The following is a 16,811-nucleotide window of genomic DNA, read 5'->3' on the forward strand; positions in this document are numbered from 1 at the left end:
CTTTTCCTGACCTGACCCCCATTTTGAAACATGTTCCTCTGTTGTAGCGGTTTTGTGCCACTGAAGAAGAACATATCCTTTCTTTGTTTCACCACAGAAATAACAAACATAGCCCTCTCCCAGTTGGCAGAAACAAAGTGTTTCACTAACCATGTAAAATGCCTCTGCTCAGGAATTTGAAATGTTCGTACAGAAAAAGAGTGTTTCTGACAAAACAGTTTTTTGTTAATGTAATTCATCTGCTAGCAAATGAAGACTCTTAGAATTCATATAATCATTTGATTAAAATCATAATGAATGTTCCAGGAAAGAAAAGTATTATATCTTTAAATCATTTTGTTTATGAAAAATGGAAAGAAAATGGAATGTTGATCAGAAAATTTTAATCAAAAAGTTATTCAAATATGTTAAATAGATTAAAAATTGAAAAATGTTTTTAAAGTGCTCTGTTATATATTACTTATCCAAGAAAATTTGAAAGACTATTATTTGTATTTCATAATTCACTAGTTCCAAATACATTTTTTTGAGAAATTGTTATGGCCAAGAACCTGGGATGGGATAAAAGCAAAGTAAAGAAACTTTTTCCCACTTTGGAGCTGACAATATATAGTATATTTTCTTGACTCTAAGACTCCTATTGTTTCCTATTTGAATAGGTCTCAAATCAAGATTGACCTCTAAGTTAATGCATACATTAGGGAAAAAACTTTTAATTATTTGTTCATCATACATTTGATTCCATCAATCCACTGTACCTGATTGTCTAGAAGCAGGATTCAGAAGTTGGCACACCACGTAATGCCATGGGAATGTTCCAAATCTCATTAGGGACAAAGGAAGGCATAGCAAGGTCTTGAAAGAATCCTGCTGAACACCAGATTATTTTCCTGGCTACTTTACTCTAAGTGAATAAGTGTTTCTGCCCCTAGAGAATCTGACATATGTCCTTATAACTCCATACAAGAGGATTATAGAAAAAGGCATCATTAATTTGACTGGGAAATCAGGAAAGCTTTAAGGATGCTGTAGCTGCCGGATTATTTTTACTGAAGCATTGTTTTGCTTACATCATTTCCCTGTTCAAAAATATTAACTATCTCCCTATTCTAAGACCCTAAACTTTGACTAAAGACTCAGTTTCAACTGGATTTCTGTTGACTCCTCCTGTACTCTAGGATCTGGTCTAGGGCTGTGCTGTCCAATGTTACTGAGCCCTTGAAATATGGCTAGTGTGACTGAATTTTTAATTGTTATTTAATTTTAAGTAACAATTAAAATTATTTTAATTATTTAAAAATGAAATGATACAATTTCTATATTGATTACATACTGAAATGGTAATATTTCTATATGTTGAGTTAAGTAAAATACCTTATTAAAATTCTTTTTACCTATTTCTCTTTAATGTAATAACTAGAAAATTTTAAGTGATAGATGTGGCTTGTATTATATTTCTGTTGAACAGTCCTGGTCTAGGAATAACGAAAAAGCTTTCTTTTACTGATGATATTCTATGCTTCAAGAAAACATGCTTCCTCCTCCAGAGTTTCCCTCCTGATGCAAAAGACTCTGTAGCTGCAAGTGAGAGAAATCTAAGAATTTGTTGGCTCAGTAAGTGAAAAGAACAGAGATAAGGGTTCAGGCATAGCTGGAGTCAGGGACTCAGAGGATGTCATCAGAGCTCAGTCTCTTCGATAGCCAATCTCAGCAAAAGCAGAGTTTAAAATGTCCAGGAGTAAGTCTTATTGGCTGGCTTGAGTTACATGCCCATCTTTGAACCAGTCACCGTAGCAAAGGAAAAGGATTAAACTTGCTTGCCAGACCTTGGTCACATTACACCAATGTCAGAGTGTGAGGACAGTCAATGCCACTTACTTTACATGGGCTGATACCAAGGGTGAGCCTGTTCCTCAGAGAAAAACCATGAAAATTGTTTCCAGAAGAAAAAGGATCAGTAATGTGGGTAAGAAAAAGTACAGATACCTGAAAGACTTGCTTGCCATGCTAAAAAAGTGGGTGTTTTTTCTTCTTCAGGAGTCATATTTCAAGTCACCATTACTTATGGTGCCCTTTGTCATCTTTTGATGCCTTCTCTCTGGCTTCTTCTATTATAGTCCTTCACCATCCCCTTTCCCAGCCCTTCCAGGTCACATCTCTTCCTCTGACTTCCATGCCTTTTCTATTTGCAACCTCTCTTTTAAATACCCATAAAGTCCTACTCTTCTTTCCAGTCTCAGTCCAATTATCACTTCCTCTGTGCTATGATTCTTGATTCCCCTAGCCTAGGACATCTATAATTTTCCACTTTTGTGTTCCCTCTGAAACTGTACACCTTCTAATATGTCACTTTCAAATTAGCATGTATAATCTGTTTGCACGACAGAACTAATGTAGATATTGAGAGTAAGGTCTGCCTGAGATGGTACATTTGAAAGGATCAATTTCAGGTGATTTAATGAAGGAATAATTGAGAGGTGTTGAAATAATTAGGAACCAACCAGGTACAATAAAGCAGCTATAGGTTGGTGATGGTAGGAAGCCATTGCCACCTCTAGACCTGAAAGGCAAGAAGAACCGTGTTACTGGAACTTAGTCAGTGCTATGTCTGAGGAAGAAAAACAGGCAGAGAGGATCTGCAGCTGCAGGGAGAGGAATCCTGTTACTTCCTAAACTGTGCCCTGACAGGATGAAGGGGATAAAATAAATAGTCCAAATTCTCTCTTCTCTATCTTATGCTGGTACATCCATTGGCTGAATTCAACCAGAAGGAAGAGGACAAGGGAGCTTAGTAGTGTGGTGAGTAGAGATCAGCTTCTCGGCAAAGAAGCAGGGCAGGAAAGAGTGAAACAGAGAATAACCTGCAAAGTCCAGCTGTTCTTTTTGTGTTCCCAGCTCCTAGTATAAATCCTTACATATAGCAGATAATAAATCTTAAACAGAAGAATGAATAAATGACTCTCCACAAATCTCCTATATTCCTGGCTCTCTTCATTCATTTTTCATAATGAATACAATAAATGTAATATAAATGTGGAACTAGATGTGATTTACTTTGTAAACCTTTTGCAATGTTTGCAAATAAATAAATACATTCACAAATTAGAAGAAAAATGTTTGTCCAATTGTGTGTTCTCAAATTAGATTTGGAAATTATCAGCATCATACTCATCAGGAAACTTATTCAGCTTTGCCCTTTACCTGGATATCCAATTAATTCTTCCAGCACCCCAGTGAAGTTGGTATTCTCATCCCCTTTTTCAGATAAGGAACTGAGCCTTAAAGGTATTTGAGAATGATCAGACAATGCCTTCCTCTTCGATTCTCTAGCTGCACGAAAACACAACAGAAAAAATTACATGAATGCTTAAATACGAAGGGCATTTCTATAGGAAGTTAAAAATAAAATCAGTGAATCAGAAGTACTTCTCTCACCATTAAGATATGCGGAGGGAAATTGAAATATTGCTACTTCTGTAGTCTTCAAGTGACCATGAAAATGTGTCTTCAGAAAAAATAGTGGCTAAAAGCATGAATATATTTTATTTTAATTGAAGTCTGTTTTCAGGGACATATGCAGAGATGCTTACTTTTAAGTGGTAAAGGCATAATAGCAGGAAAAACTGAAGGGAACAGAGATTGAGAATCATAATGATAAATGCGGATTAAAATAATGGAAAATATGAAAGCTGTGTAATATCTTTCCAATCTAGACGATTTTTGAAATGTCTTTGGAAGGGTATTTTGAACATTCTGAATGCAAATTATGACAATTACTATGCTATTGCCTTTCTTTATCAAAATATCCTTTCATAAGAAAATAGCGCCCAATTTTTATTTTAAAAAGGTATTTTCTTATATCAGATATATTATTCCTATATTATTCTTAATGCAAAATATGTAATATTAACACAAACTTCTAATACATATTTAAATATATCTTGCAGTTAAGTGCTACTTGGCATGTAGAAAGAGCTGACATTTTATTCACTAACTCTAATGCTTGTGATAACTCTGTAGCAATGAACACTATTAAGGTCTAAACTGTAGTCTCAAAAAGCCCTGTCCTACTAAAAGGAACCAGGGTCCTTTAGAGAAATGACTAAGTTCACGCCTATGGTAGGAAATATACAAAATAAGCCTGGGTCATCTTGCTGTTCCAAAAAGCAAGTGTATTATCAAAGAATATTGGAGTCATCTCAAAAAGTTAGAGTAGCCAATTACTGGAGCATTGAAAAAGAAGAATGATGACAATGCAGTGAAACAAGATAAATTTAACCCTACAAATCAATAAGATGTTGACATTTATCCAATAAACAAATGTCTAGAATGAAAGAACATACAATTTACAAACGGGAAATAAAAAGTGAGATACAAACATTACAATATGTTCAGTCTCCACAATAATCAGAGAATATAAATTAAAAACATTAAGACACCATTTTCTTGTCCATTAGATTGGCAAATCTTTAAAAGTTTCAGTATATTAAATACCGACAAAAGAGCCAAAAACCAGGAGATGTTGGAAGCTAAAAGGGTAAATCTTTTCTTGACTGGGCAATTTGGCAGTGACAATTGGTATTTTAAATGTATATACACTCTGGACCAACAATTCTGCTTTCCTGTATCTACCTTAAAGAAAGACTTGCACATATTTTTAAAGAGACATAATGTTGCTGACTGGCTCTATTTTTAATTGTGAAGAAGTTACACAAATTCTATCAACAGGAGAATTAGATATATATGAATCAGTTCAAAAGAATAACTTGGAGGGCTTCCCTGGTGGCGCAGTGGTTAAGAATCCACCTACCAGTGCAGGGGACACGGGTTCGAGCCCTAGTCCGGGAAGATCCCACATGCCGCGGAGCAACTAAGCCCATGCACCACAACTACTGAGCCTGCGCTCTAGAGCCCGCGTGCCACAACTACTGAAGCCCACGCACCTAGAGCCCGTGCTCCGCAACAAGAGAAGCCACCGCAATGAGAAGCCCACGCACCGCCACAAAGAGTAGCCCTGCTCTCCGCAACTAGAGAAAGCCCGCCCACAGCAACGAAGACCCAACGCAGCCAAAAATAAATAAACAAATAAATAAATAAATAAATGTATTTTTTAAAAAAAGAATAACTTGGAGATACCTTCGAGCTATGTTTTAAAGTTAAAAAAAGCCACAGTGAAAAACATACAGTATGATGTTATGTACATTTAAAAACCCAAAAAATTACTTAATTCCATATGTGCTATAATATATGTATATGTATATTATATATACATATATAACTGCACAGGAAATAGATCTGCAAAGATATGCATCAAACTGATAGCATTGGTTACCTTGGGGGAGGAGAATCATGTTAGAGGGAAATAGAATAGACTTTTGCTTTATCTGTATTTTTATACTATAAACACAATAACATATTTAAGTATTCTTCATTTCATAATTTTTTGAATGTTAACAAAATCATCTTCCAATGATTCTCTAAGGAGGGCATTTAAGGCCCCACTCTATGGATGAGGAAAGGGCTCAGAAATGATGGCTGACATGTGCAAAGCTAAACAATAGTAGAGGTGAAAATTAATTCAGGTTGATCTTAGAGCTTCCAGGCAAAATTTTTTTCTCTAGATCACAAGTAAAAATGATCTTGTATTTTGCACTGGTCAAAACTTCTTTAGAGAGATATTTATGTTGGAGACAGATTTGGGAGCAGTAAGTATTTGCCTACTGAAACCGTGGAAATATATTGAGGAGATTGTGGGTAAGAAGAGGGGCTGGTCCAGAACAGAGTCCTGAGAAATGGCAACCTTCAGTGGATGAACACAGTTAAGGAACCCTATAAGAAAGTCAAAGAAGCAATTGCTACATAATCAGAAGGAGAAGGTGAAGTCCAGAATTCAAGCACAAAGAGCACTTCTAGGAGGAGGAAGTGGTCAACAGTGGCAAATGTTGCAAAGAGGTCAAGTACGAGGGCTTTGACGTGTCATTTGGATTTGGTAACAAGGTCATTCGGTGACTTTGTCAAGAGTCTTTGTGTATAGGCGAGACAGAAACCAGAATGCGGAGGGATGAAGCATGAGGAAGATAGGAGTATTTAACAGTATGGTAGGTCCTCAAAAATTTAAACAGAATAATCACATGATCCAGCAATTTTACTTCCGGGTATATACTCAAAAGCATTGAAAGCAGAGAGTCAGATATTTGTACGCTCATGTTCATAGCAGCATTATTCACAACAGCCAAAAGGTGGAGCAACACAAGTATCCATTAAAGGATGAATGGTTAAATAAAATGTGGTATATACATATAATATGGTATATACATATAATGGAATAGAAACAAACTATGGTAGATACATATAATGGAAGAAAATTCTGACACATGCTATAACTTGAATGAACTTAAGTGAAATAAACAGCCACAAGGACAAGTGTTCTATGAGGTACCTGGACGAGTCAATTCATAGAGACAGAAAGTAGAATGGTGTTTGCCAGGGAATGGGCAGCAGAAGGAGAAACTGGGATTTATTTTTCAATGAGTGCAGAGTTTCAATTTGGGAGGATGAAAAAGATCTGGAGATGGATGGTGGTGATGTTTGTACAACAGTGTGCAAATGCTTCATTCCTCTGGACTATATGCTTAACAAATGACAATAATGGTCAATTTATTTTATATATATTCTAACACACACACAAACACATACACACATACAGAGGGTATGAGGAATTGAAGGAAGTCAATGGTGACAACTTTCTCAAAAAGGAAGGTAATAGGGCACTTTAGTCAGAGGAGATTTTTTAAGATGGAGGAACTTTGAGCATATTCACCAGCCTGGAAAGGATTATTAGAGAAACAGAGATACACATCCACCACCTGGTAAAAGGGACACAAATACTGAGCTAGCACATTAAAATCATCCACAGATATTGAACACTATGCTTCCAGGAGTGAACCTGGGTCTCTGGGGAGCAGATGGGCTTAATGTTTTATAATAATACTCACATACAGTAATATTTAACATTTCTCAAAAAACACATAGAATCTAAGCGATGTTAATCACATCAATAATAACTTTTTCTTCAAAAGTTTTTCTACAATTATCTCACTAGAGAATTCAAATCAGATTTTATATTGGTGATGCTATGCGGGGGGTTTTGTTTGGTTGGTTTGGTTTTATGGTTTTTGTGTGGGAGTGGAGGCCGCTTTCTTAGTATTGTTTATTCATTTATTTTTACTGCAAATTCACATTAAGTATGACTTTAGGTGAAATGGAAAGTGTTTCCATTTTTTAATCATCCCCTAATTACTTTTTATTGCCTCTTTGAAAATATAGTTAACTAAAAAGCAGAGTGTGATACCCTGAGAGCGTGGTAGTTTCTAGAGTCCAGAAAGTAATTCTTGCAATCTGTGGAGGTTTACATAATTACTTAATTATTCTTGCAATCCACCCCCTTCCTCTTCCCCAACGACCAAGGGAGGTTGGGAGAGACCGCCACATACAAATTGCAGCTACCCATTTGCTTCTATTATCCAGTAACCTGGGAGAAGTATATACATGAGTATTTCTTTTTATTTGAAGTTGGCAATAGTATTTGTGTTGCTCAACTGTTTTTATGTCCTTTTCAAACATTGTCCCTACTGTCCTATAGATATTTTTAATTAATGCCCCATCTTGTTAGAAACTTAACCAGTTAAATGTTCAACATTGCAGAATCTGCACCTGTTTTTTATTCTTGTGGCTGAAGTTGAGAGAGACCATAGCTCATGAATAAGCAACAGTTTCAGTTTTGCAATGCTTTATCTATATGTAACAGGCAACTATTCATGGGAAAGGAAGTTTAAGACTTGTAGGTAAAAAACCACTACTCAGATTCCAGGAAAATGCCCGTTTATTGAAGTTTCTTTTTCTTTTTCTTTTTACAAAATATCTGTAGTCAGATTAGGATTTAGGTCATACTCTAAAGACTTTACATTAAGTAGCCTTATAAAAACAAGTTTATTCCTCATGTATCAGCTTGATAATTTTCTTCCACACAGAGCAGTATTTTCTGTTCCTCTATGATTATCATTTAGTCACACAGGAAATGTTTCCTCATGTAAATGAGCATTACTTAAGTATAGATTTCAATAACTTTTCTAAAATTTGCTTACACATATAAATATGCGTATACATTAATTATGTATGTATACACATAAATTATAGCCTGTTACCATGATTTCAAGTGTAAGCTTTGTGAATAATTTTCCGTTCTCCATAGAATTTATAAAGCATAATGACTCTGGTGTTTCACAACTTCCTCTTTTGGTAGACTATCCTTTTGCAGAGGGAAAAAAAATGTGTCTAGAGAAGAGAGCGGAGCAGAGAACAGAGCTCTTTGAGGTGTCGATAGTTTAACTCAACTATTTAAGCAGCTCAACAAGCAACTGTAAATAAGACATAGAGGTAAGAAGAAAGTGTTACTTGTTATTTTTCATTTTATTTGGATTGCTACTTATAGAATAACAGTTCTATAACAGTAGGTTAATAACAGTAGGTTAGATAAAACCGATACCTCTCTCAAGTAAGTAGTCAATATTTCAAATGAAAAAGTTTAGTAAATTTACGTTTCAACTTCATACAGTGTTTAAAAAGCTGGAAATTTTAAAAGTTCTTATCGATAGCTGAATTATTTTAACTACAAAGTAAAACATTCTCTTTTTTTCATAATTTTGTACACAGTTTAGTGCTAAAAGAACTTTTATATTAATAATAAATTTTGAGAACTTTTTTCTTCCCCAGCTCTAGCAAATTCCTAACATTTGTAAATTCTCCTACATATATTGCCTTGTTAATTTTGCATATTATTAGTTGAACGTTTTACAGGGAAAAGATATTCTTGCATTTGTTTACCCACTGTGAAAATATATTGTATTAATTAAAATGTGACATTTCAGTGTTATTTTTCATTATCATCACATTGCAGCGATACGTAAATACTTTAGGAGCAGTTTGTAGTGTAGATGATATGATTTAAAAATTTAAATAAGTAAATCTAATTTTAGAAATTCATGTTTGTCTTAATAAGATTAATTACAGTTTAATGCCTAGCAATGGAACAAGAACTAAAACAAGGTAAGACCATTTGCATTCATAACTGGAGGTCAAACTAAGCTGAAACTGATCTCATTAAGAAATTCTAAAGTAATCTAAATCCAGCAGAATATTTTTTCTTGTTGTTCTAATCTAGAGTAATGTTTACACATATTAACATTAATTTATTGTATTAATACAATTGTATTCACTATATAGGAATTGTATTTAATATAATTTTATACAATTGTATTCATTATATAGCAATTTTTAAATCCTCCTTTTAAAAACAATTGGTTTCTATGTACTTTGACAAAACATTACAATTTATTTTAATACATCTTTAAAAAGAAAAATGCAGTTATATACACATACATATAAATAATATATATAGTCAAATAATAATTTGAATGCTTACTTAATTTGGTTTGCTTTTTAATTAGAATACTCACATGGCTTCCAAAAGAGAAAGTCTACATTGTTCCATCAATTAATGGATTTAATTTTTACTGTTTTGGTAAACAGTACTGTCATACTGGTTCTACTACATTACCTGGAAAAAAGCTTTTTTTTTTTTTTTTAAACTATTTTCATGCAATGTGCTGTAACAAGAGTTGCTGTCTTTTGATTATAGGGAGAAGAAAAACAGACTGTTAAAAACAGACTGTTCGTGTTATAAATTCAGAAAGTATAAAGTTTGACATCCTTAACTAGATCAACATTTTAGTATTGAGAAATCCATTAAAATTGTGCATCTTCATCTTTATGTATCATACACTAGTTAAACACTACTTCCATCAGGACTTCGTTATGTTATTTGCAACAATACCATTTTTAATGCCCCTCTCTTTTAAAAAATGATGGAAGTATTTCTAAATGTCCAGAATTTTAAGTATGAGATATTTTGACATCATGAGCTATTAAGTGCTGTGGGTGTGGTATTACGCTGAATAACTGATAACAACCAAGAGAAAACATAACCCAAGGAAATTACAATCTAAATTGATCACCGCTGCAAATTCAGAACCACAAATGAAGGCTAAAGAAGTAGAGAAAATGCTATCTTGCCAGCAAGACAGATGTGTTGATGTTGTTGAGAATTACTAAAGTCTCTGAATGAACAGTCTAGTCCTAGACTATGCAAAATAAGCTTAGAATTTTTTCTGCCTTGGAGAAAATTATATCTACAGAAAAAAATTAGCGCCTATATGGCTGTGTTTGCATAAATCATATAGATTGTTGAAGGGGATATTCTTGGCATTATTAGGAAAACAGCTGGATGCATTGCATAGGCTTTTTATTTCACATACTGTTATTACAACAAACATTTAGACCCTGCTCACACATCCAAAAGTTTTAAGTGACATTAGATATAATATTGTAAATAATTCATTTCTGGAAAACACAAATTTTGACTTTTGCACTATAGACACATATTTTACTATGTTTCGTTAGGATTACATTCATGTGACCCACTATCTAAGACATAAATTTTCATTGAATCTAATAAAAGTTAAAACTGGATGACCGCTGTATGGCATTGTGAAATTTTATACCTGTCTTAATAAGACACGGTTGACTATGTGACCTGTGGGTGATCTTGCTGGAGATCTGTTAGACTATGGAGACCCAGGGTTGATCCAGCTAATCTCACAGTTCCCTGGCTGTCTCCTCTTTCGCAGTATGAACTTCCCAAAACTGCCCACCTGTAGAAGAGAATGCTGCTAACAGAGGGCTCTATCCCACCCGAATATATCATCTTTCAAATAATAATTTTACTTTGAAACAACGTTATTTGTTTTCGACATAAATAACTGGATTTGCAAAAGAACTTTTGAAACACTGAAACATTTCTTTGTTGTTTGTTTTGCTTTCCCTCCTTTTGGCTGTTTCCCCATTTGCAAAAAAAAAAGCAAAGACAAGAAAGTTTGTTGCCTGAAAGAAAGATTATGGCTTAAGCGCAGACTAAGAAGGACGCAGTGTTTTAAATTCAGAAACAAAAATACTCTAAATCTAGGTAACGTGGGTCTTTCAGCATTTTAAAAGCAAATTTGTGTCCACCTACATCTGTTGATCTTCTATTTATTTTTAATGTATGTGACTTCCAAAGAAGTGCCACATGTAGCCTATTCATAGTTATTTTATTAATAAAAATATGTGCTAAATAAGTCGGAAAGTTCTTGTTTTCCCAAAAATATGCACTGTGGAACTATGGGTTGTCTGTGAGATAGAATATGAGTCTCATTTCTATATAAGAAATAATTTCCGTAAATATAAAGAATAAAGGCAAGTCCTTTTATACTTCTGAGTATTCCCATTTAAAACAATATGTTAAGTGCAGTCTAATTTACACATCTGCACTGTAGAAAATAAATACACTGCTAATTTATTGTAAATCAACTATACTCCAATAAAAATTTTTTTAAACTGCTAATTTTTATAATATTTAAAATGCAAATAATTTGTTTTTTGAGCATTATTGTTATATTTCCAACACCTGACATCATTGATATTTTTTATTATTTTACATGAACTAAAATCAGGCAGTTAGATTTGATGTTTTCCAAGTTGCTTTTAGCTTTATGTTTTCATTATTCCATGCGTGTACAAGAAATAAGTTTTAATTTTTCAGTATTATTGAGGAAAATGCTAAATTTGGATTTTAAAATCCAAATTTAAAGAAAATCTATTATTCTATTTTACAGATATTTCATCATAAGCCTTTAGTTTTTTATGTATGTAGTCATTATCACATTCTCAAAATTCTTCTTATTGATGTAAATAGTAATATGATCTGCAAAAACATCACCAGTTCTGATTCTGAAAATAAACTTAGTAGAATTTTTCTTTAAGTATAACTTAGTTCAATTTATTTTTCCTTTTTATAAGAAAAAATATAAGGAGATACGTTTATTCTTTTCCTGTGTTGGTGAACAGATCTGAATTAGAGGAAAGGCAAAAACATTCTCTGTGCAATTAGGCGGCTTTCTGAGTAAAATAAAATCAGATAGCTGATGGCAGTGGACTTTTTAAAATGCTCACTAGAAATGCTTGTTATACTTCATTTACTTAAAAGTTTTTTTTATTTAGAAATAATTTCAAGCTCAAAAAAGTTGTAAAAATAAAAATGGTATAATGAACTCCCACATACTCTTACCCAGGTTTGCTTAATCTTAATATTTTACCCCATTTGCTTTATAATTTGCTCTCATTCTTTCTTTCTATCTCCATTTTTTTTCCTGAACCACTTGAGGGCACATTACAAACAACATGACCCTTTACTTCAGTGTGTAATTACTGAAAATAGAAGTCTCTTATTTAACAGTTACATATAATTATCTACTTCATAAATTTACATGGATACAATACTTTAATCTCATATTTGTTCATATTACGATTTTGCTATTTATCTAACAACACCCTTTATAATATTTCCCCTTCCAGTAAAGAACTCAGTCTAGAGTCATGAATCACATTTAGTTGTAATGTCTCTTTAGCCTTCCTTAATCTGGAATATTTCCACACTATTTCTTGTCTTTTATGGAATTGAAAATTTTAAAGAATACAGTTTATCCACCTACTCTTTTTTCTATTCTTTTTAACATCAAGTTCCTCATTTTGTATTTGACATTTTTTCATGGTTAGATTGTGGTTATGCATTTTCTGCTAGAATACTACACATATAGGTGATACTGTTCCTCTCATGCTATCACATCTAGAGGCACATGATGCTCATCTGTCCCACACTGGGAGTGTTAATTTTGGCCACCTAGTCAAGGTATTGCTTAATTTCTCCATTTTATTAGGAAGACTCCTAGTGAAAAAATTTCCAGTTGGGCTTCGCATTAACTGGTGTTCTCATCTGATGCAATCTGTACTATAATGGTTACCAAATGATGATTTTCCAACTCCAGCACTCCCTGCACATTTTCGTCAGTCTTGCGCATTCTAAGCAAAAGAGCTCTCTTCTCTCCCATTTATTTAATTATTAATTTATGTGTCTATCTGTTACTGGTGTGAACTCATGAATTTCTGTCTTTTCAATGGTTATAATTCATTACTGCTTTAATTATTTTGGTGCTCAAACGGTCCCTATTTAGCCAATGGAGCCCTCTCTTTCTGACTTCTGATGCCTCTGTGGCACCTCCCCGTCATGTTAGTGAGTACTTTCTGGCAGAAGAAGATGTTGTAGGCTGGTCTGGTACCCATCCTGTTTCACCCCTGGAATCATTCATTTCTCATCTCCTTTAGTGGGGAACGGTGTTAGAGGCTCAGATCTGGATGCGTAGCATATCCACTGCCACTGAATATTTTTGCCTCTTGACTCTTGCAGGAGAAATATGTTAATGCACATACATATGTAGAGACATAAACACAAAAGTATGCATTCACAAATGCTTATGCATAAAAACTTTTGTATACACACACCTCTCTTTTGGACATCATGAGTTCATCTGATAGCTCCAATTCCAATCTCTCCCTGTAGGGTTCTTTCTTGCTCTTCCCTATTCCATATTTGTGTGCTCCTCCTTCCACAGTGTGAGCCCTGGATCCTAACATCAACATGCTTACTCGTGCACTCAACCCTATGATACATCTCTAAAATAATTTCTAAATTGTTTTACCAAAACCACTACTACAATAAACAAACCTACTGAAAAAGAGGGCAGAGTTTGTGTGCACTTCTCTCCCCCACACCCATACCCAACCAAATAGTGTATTTGTAAATTACTGGATGGATAAATTTTCCTTCCTTCCTTCCTCTTTCCCTCCATCCCTCACTCTCTCTTCTTTTCCTTTTCAGTCAGGGTTATAATATTCATTTAAAATACAATTAGATTCATTTGTTTCAGTTTGTTTCCAGTTTTAAGTTTTCTTCCTTTGCATTCTTTTTGCTTTTATTTTATTTTTTGAATTGATTTAATCTTTTTTTTTTTTAAGCCATGGAGATGAATTGCTACTTGCCTGGGGACATTTCTATTAAACAAGCTGATACAACCTAATTCAAATGTTATGATACAATTCAGAAATACCTATTCGAGTTGCTGGTTGAACTTTTATCTTTATATTTCAATTCTGTGCAGTCTACGTTTAGTCTAAAGTCAGTTATTCTCTTGCGTATTGCAAAAAGTGACCATTTCAGATGAGAAAGTAGATATCTGTAGTACTTGGCCAACCTTATGAGTTTATCATTCCAGAGATTTTTTTAAAGTTAATTGTATATATATCACCACATTTACAAAAAATAATTAGAAAAGAAAGTAAGATAAGAAGTAACCATGAATTTGTGTAGTCCATAAACATCGGGAAAAATTCTCACCCTTCAATATAAGTGATTCTAGAATGTTCCTGCCCCCAGCCCTTCCCCATATTCTACTCCAGTGCTTATAACTATGAATACATTCTAATATTTGTGGCAGCAAGAGCAAGTGGGTCTATGTCAAAAGATTCATGTTCAAATTCAATTCTGTCACTTACTGACTTTGGATCTTAGATAAGTTACTTGTCTTCCCTCTCCAGATATCTAGTCCCATACCTTTAAATTTAAAAAAATTCATACCTCCTTAACTTTCTGCCAACTTCTGGATTCATACCTCAAAGTGATTATTAAACTTCTTCACTCAGGTATTAACAGATATGTCAAAGTCAACAGGTCCAAAAAAAAAAAAAAAAACTCCTCATTTCCTGCCCTTCTCTGCTCCGTCCCCAATTTTCTTTGGTCAGTAAATGGTACCATCTTATACTCAGTTATCTAGGTCAAAAGCATCATTAATTTCTTTCTTTGCCTCACCTACATCCTACTTATCAGCAAGTCTGTTAAAATATTTTTCCAAAATATATCCCAGCACTGATCAGGCTTACCCCTTCTGCCATCTTGAGCACCATGTGAGACACTGTCATCTCTGTTGAAGGCATCTCTGATCTTGTTCTAGCCTCCTGAGAAATTTCGCTTTTTCTACCCATGCATCCTTGCCAGCATGACTCTTTAAAACATAAATCATATCATATAACTCGCTGCTCAAAATTCTTCAATGGTTTCCTATTTTAATTGGGATAAAATTCAAATTTTTCCTGATAGTTTATATGTCCTGTCCTCCACCTACATCTCCTCCTTCATATCCTACTTCTCATCCCTTCACTCACTATGCTCTGACTCCACTCTTCATTTTGCTCCTAGGGTATCTTAACCTCATTTCTGACTCAGGGACTTTGCACATGCTCTTCCTTCTCTTTTCATGGCATGCTCTTCCCACATGTATTATTGTGACACAATCATTCTTTATTCAGACCTCTGCTCAAATGTTTGTTCCTCCAAAGGGTTGTCTTCCATAACCAACCGAAGATTTTATTGTAGTGTCCCTATCCCAGTCACTCTCTATCCTTTTTCCCATTTAAATTTTCTAGATAGCACTTAATACTAAATAAAATATTCATCTTTATTTCTTTATTCAATTATTTATTGTCTGTTCCTCCCACTAGAATGTAAGTTCCATGAGGGTAGGGATTTGGTCTGTTTTGTTCATGATATATCCTCAGTATCTAGAACACTGCATGGAGTATAGTAGGTACACAAATAAATCATTAAGCAAAAGGCTTTGATGTTTCTAAGCCTCATGTACAGGCATAATAAAAATAAGAGCTGGGCTTCCCTGGTGGCGCAGTGGTTGAGAGTCCGCCTGCCGATGCAGGGGACACGGGGTCGTGCCCCGGTCCGGGAAGATCCCACATGCCGCGGAGCGGCTGGGCCCGTGAGCCATGGCCGCTGAGCCTGCGCGTCCGGAGCCTGTGCTCCGCAGCGGGAGAGGCCACAACAGTGAGAGGCCCGCATAAAACAAAAAAAATAAAAAATAAGAAAATAACAGCTATCTCCCAAGGTTGTCTGGAAGAAGCCAAGGTTATGATAGTGCTCTAAACTGCCATGCAATTGTCAGGTGGGGATACTTCTGTTACCATTGAGTGAAAGGAACTGAAACAAAAAAGTAGTCCCTGGAGACAACAAATGGACCAAGAAGTTCTCTTTTTTGTGTGTGTTGGCTTTTTTCCACTGAGCTAAAAAGAGATGAGTTCACAGCGGCTGCCGCTACCCTCTTAGAATCCAGAGGGGCAGTTGCTGTGCATTGCTGCCCCATGGCTTCTACACTTTTTCTGCCCATGCCCTCACCACCAAGAAAAACATGCGCCCGTTCTTCTTGGCCAGTTAGGGTTCATTGCTTTCTTCAGGCCAGATGGAAGAGCAATCTCCTTCCAGAATACTTTCTTGATGAACCATCTGCTGTGCCGTCCTCATGGCTATGCATGCAATTCACATATTGTTTTGTAATTATTTCCTGGTTCTATTTTTGGTCTTGAAGTGGATTATAAAGCTACTCTAGGAAAACTGTTATGGGTTTTGTTTTTTTTTTTTTTTGCCTGTGCAAAATGTCAAGTTTAAGGTTATAAACATAAAACTTGGTTCTTGAGATTATTAGGCTCCAAATAACAGTGGTGGTGATGATGCTGATAATAGCTTTATTACACGTTTAGCACCAGTTTTTAGTAACATTGTATGTCACTTTTCAGTACTATTTTTTAGTACCATTTAAAAATATTATTGTATTTCAGGTGCTTCCCATGAGTAATTTAATACCCTCACCAACACTGTAAAATTAGTACTATTATTCCCACTTTACAGATTTAAGAGAAAAAAGAGAGAGAGCTTCAGAGAGAGGTAGCTTGATAATGGTCACAAAACTGATCTTGGTGTGTCT

At 34.7% G+C, this 16,811-nt stretch overlaps 1 protein-coding gene across 1 annotated transcript in view; it reads left to right on the plus strand.

The window, feature by feature from the left end:
- Window positions 1–8,352: 8,352 nt before the first annotated feature.
- The window catches only part of MBNL1 (muscleblind like splicing regulator 1), a 200,783-nt gene continuing 192,324 nt past the window's right edge, over window positions 8,353–16,811 (plus strand). Inside the window, exon 1 of the mRNA XM_060011448.1 lies at window positions 8,353–8,436. The gene's annotated coding sequence lies outside the window, so the exon portion shown is untranslated. The remainder of the gene's footprint in view (window positions 8,437–16,811) is intronic.

Source organism: Delphinus delphis, chromosome 4 (assembly GCF_949987515.2).
Source record: "Delphinus delphis chromosome 4, mDelDel1.2, whole genome shotgun sequence".
Classification (NCBI taxonomy): Eukaryota; Metazoa; Chordata; class Mammalia; order Artiodactyla; family Delphinidae; genus Delphinus; species Delphinus delphis.